The sequence below is a fragment of the Oryzias melastigma genome, linkage group LG14 (genome assembly GCF_002922805.2).
Source record: "Oryzias melastigma strain HK-1 linkage group LG14, ASM292280v2, whole genome shotgun sequence".
Classification (NCBI taxonomy): domain Eukaryota; kingdom Metazoa; phylum Chordata; class Actinopteri; order Beloniformes; family Adrianichthyidae; genus Oryzias; species Oryzias melastigma.
In genome coordinates this window covers 21,235,086-21,239,248 of record NC_050525.1, presented here as the reverse complement: position 1 = coordinate 21,239,248, position 4,163 = coordinate 21,235,086, and positions in this window count along the sequence as shown.

The window sequence follows — 4,163 nt, the reverse complement described above, 5'->3', positions numbered from 1 at the left end:
TGCTGGAGGCCCTTGCTTGATGAAGCCAACAGGACAATGTCATCTGCAAAAAGCAGAGATGAAATCCTATGTATTTCAAACCATTTTATTACAGTTATTATTAATAATAAAACAGCATTTCTTTTAGCTGAAGTGCTATTAATGATGCTTAAAAGAACATGTTGCCATTGACAGATGTAAACTGCGATTGGTCTCAGTCAACAAAGTGACAAAAAGATATTTAAGACATTTTCAGACACATGTCCATGATGAAATATCAGCCCACATACAACTCCTGCGCATCAAAGCAGATGTATGTGCTAATGTGAAAAACTGCAGACATCAGTCTTTTAGTGCAGCTTTAAAGATGCATAAATACTAAACACTTCAACAACAAGAGCCCCTTGAGATTGAAAATTGTGCACATCCTTTAGAAGCAAAAAGCTGCTCGAGGTCAGAATTGTAGAGTTTAACTGACCCTAAAAAACCAGCTGTCTGAATCAAAAAGTAGTCTTTGATTCTCTTTGATGCATTTTGAAGGCAATGGCATAAAAATTCCGTCTGATGTTTGAGAGAAACAAGAAAGAATTTGTTATGAACAAGAAAGAGACCACTTTTTCTTTAGCCCACATAAGGTTGAGCAGCAGGGAAAAAAAAAGACACAATGTTCCCTACTGGACAAAAGATAGACTTGTCCATCATCATGCCTGTGGAGAATCAAAGTGAAAATGAATGAAATAAAGAGAGTTGGAAATCCTCACTTAGATTGTCTTTCAGAAGTAAAAATCAAATGATTCAAACTACATTCATTGCATCGGGAGGATTTTTGTGTCACCGTCCGCCTTTTTTGTGAAGATCCAGATGTACAAGGCCTAGTCACGGACCATTCAGTCTCTATGACTCGCCCTCTTGTGATTATCATCCTTGAAAAGCCTCATTCTACCAGCATAATTTGAACCATTTTCTTGGCTCTTTAGGCTAATTATACAAGTTCCACAGTTCTGGCCTGATGCATACAAAGGAGTTTGGCACACTTCTCAGTGATGTTCCCATATTCTCCATTTCAGCCCACTGGATTTTACATTTTCCTTTATTTTTCTTTTATTTTTTTAAGTACTTAGACTACTTTTTCTCATATTGTTTTCAAAATCTTTACACACGAGGTATAAATGGCATGTAATGTAAACTGATCAGACTAAATATTTGAATTCGTTTGAACTTTCTAAAAAGTTTCAACCAATATAATTTATAATCAAAAATGTATTTTTTATTATGTAAATTATAAACCATCAACTGAGGCAGGCTGTGTTGATATTTACATTTGGTTTAATGTAATCAAAGTAACTTGTTTATTTGTGCTTTTTAATTGTTTAGAATTTTTTTTCTGCATAGGATGAGCAGTTTAGTTTATTTTATTTTACCTCATAAACTTCTTAATTATGATTAAAAACTAACAAATATTTTTACTATATTTTAATTCACTCTGCACCCTACACCCAATTATTTATGTATATATTTTTTATATGTTGGTAAAACAGAATTTATTCTCCTTTTCTCTAAGTATGACATGATATCTTTTAGGAAATGAAATAATAACGTTACTTTAAACACCATATATAACAGTGAATGAAAAAAATTGAACACTAAGATATAAAAAATTATTTGGCTTTTATAATTCGGAAAATAAATCTTTTGTCTAAGGAAGTTACTAAGCATTTAAACAAAAAAATATATTTCATACTGTGCTTGTTTTTATTGAATTGCCATTAACAACCACTTAAGGGGAAAGCGGTTCTTTTCTTGGCATACATTTGTAGCATTAATCATAGGCGTTTGATAATTGGCAAAGTATTTAATACATTTTTATGTTTATAAATGTTTTTATGCAGGGTGCTTAATAAAAAGGTAACAACTTAAAATATATGTGGCTTCAAAATTTTTGGAGATTTTTTTGTATTTACTATGAAGAAGCCTAAACATTTAAGTTTTTTGGTAAAACACAGTTTTCCACAACACATACAAGCAAATTAATTTAATATGTATATATATATATATATACCGCTTTTAAGTAAGTCCAGTACTTCATCTTTTTCACCATTCTGAATCTAAAGTAAGGATTTTGTATGACCCAGTTGTCTTTATATTTAACACACCACTTTATTATACTAGTCTTATGAAAGTCCAATGTCAATTTGCAACTTACTTGTGGAGGAAATTGATTTCAGTGATGGGTATTTTCTTGATTCCAATGGAGAAGTCTCGTTAACATGATATTCAGCTGTTCATACTGATGCTTTGACTTGTCCCCTCATCCTCCCGTCTCCCTGTCTCAATGCCCGCTATTCTGAGGGAACAGATAATGCAGCAATAGCTTCATCGATGAAGTGGGCTTCTTTGTACTCTGAGCCATGTCTGCTTGATGAGACCTAAATCACTAAATAGATCTGGTCATTACAGGCAGGGATTACAGCTCCTGACTGGGCTTTGTTCACGCTAATTAGCTGGAAGTAAAGCTGCGGAAGCGGAGTCTTCTTAAACCAAACTTTTGATCCGTGACGCTTCAGTTCATTTGGATTTGATTGCGATTAAGAAATTAAATTTATCCCTACTTGACAATAAACACTTTGACATAAATGTGTCAAAAATGGTTAAATAAACACGCATTTAACCCCAAATGAGCTGTATTTGGTTAAAGACCAGATTAATAATTTATGTAAAATATGAAAGATTTAAATGGTTCGAGGTAATTTTCCTCAGACAAGTGCACGTAGACCAAATTGTTTTAATAAAGTTAGTTCAATACGTTTAAAAATAAAGTTGTTTTTTTGAGTCAATGCCTAATTGAAGTTTGTGACCTTGATTTTAAAGTCGACAGACGAAATTAATCAAGTTTAGTGTGTTGAGGGGATTTGACTTATTAATCTTGAATATCTCACATAACTTACTGGAGTGCTGCTGATTACAAATGCCAACATTTTCTTTATTTCTTTGCAAGCATGATAGTGCCTTGTTTTCTGATCACGCATTTCTCTCATTTCCAAAAGAAATAGAAAAAAAAAGTTATTATAGGTTGCATGGTGTTCTGTAAACCCCAGGCAAATTATTTCATAAATGTTGCCTACATCATTCAAGCAATATGAATGATTTGAAGCACTACCTTGTGTGTCCATGTTGTTGCTACAAAATGCAACCCTATAGCTTCGTTAGTCACAGCTTCTTCTGTTAAAAATGCTACTTTTTAAATACTACTTTAGCAAAGTTCCTTGTCCTGGTGTGTAAAGTCTATAAGAACTTTAAAAATATTGACTTTGAGCAACTTTAATTCTACGTATACATCTACGTATATGTGGCACATATGTATGCTAAAACTTTTAGCATACAGTGTTCATACTGGACTGTCTGACTGATATTAGCACACGTATTCACAGTTGTATTCACAGGCTTGATGGGAAATGTCCAAGATGTGGAAACTGGAAACCTTGCAAATCTTGCCCCAGGCTTTATCTTTCACAATATATAAAGACTTGATGATATATAGTTCTGGTCGTACACAAGCGGCAATTATTAATCCCTCTTTCATGATTAATTTTCAACCAGTTGGTGCTATCATGTGTTTAAAAGGACACTAGCCATATGTCACTGGCAAATCTTGGAGGATTGTGGACTTTCGTTTGGTTTTTGTCAGTCATGTTATGGGTTTTGGTCATGGTTTTTTTGTGAATTGTCCCTCAGTCACATTAGTTTCACGTTTGTCATGATCCACAGCTGTCTTAAGTTCAGTTAATTACTCTTAGTCTATTTAAGTGTCTAGTTTTCAGGTCATCTGCTCCACTGTTCAGTCACAATTTTTGTTTTGCCATAGGTTTTTTTTACAAGTTTTGGTTAATTAATTAAATGGTTTAAGTTTCTGTCACCAAGCCTGGTCTCCTGCATTAGGGTCCTTCTTTCACCACTTCCTGACAAAATCCAAGTCCCTGATTGGCCAAAAAATGCATATTTTATACGTAAAGCCCAAAAACAGACTTAAAAAAACTTGCGTAGAGACACTGGAGTGCTAAAGGTTTGAGTATGAAGGCCCAAAACGCACATATACTTACATTTACATTGACTTTTCATGGAAAGCAGCTGCTTGAACACATATTTCCAAGCCTGGTGTGAGCAGGGCATAAAAGTTAGACAAGTGA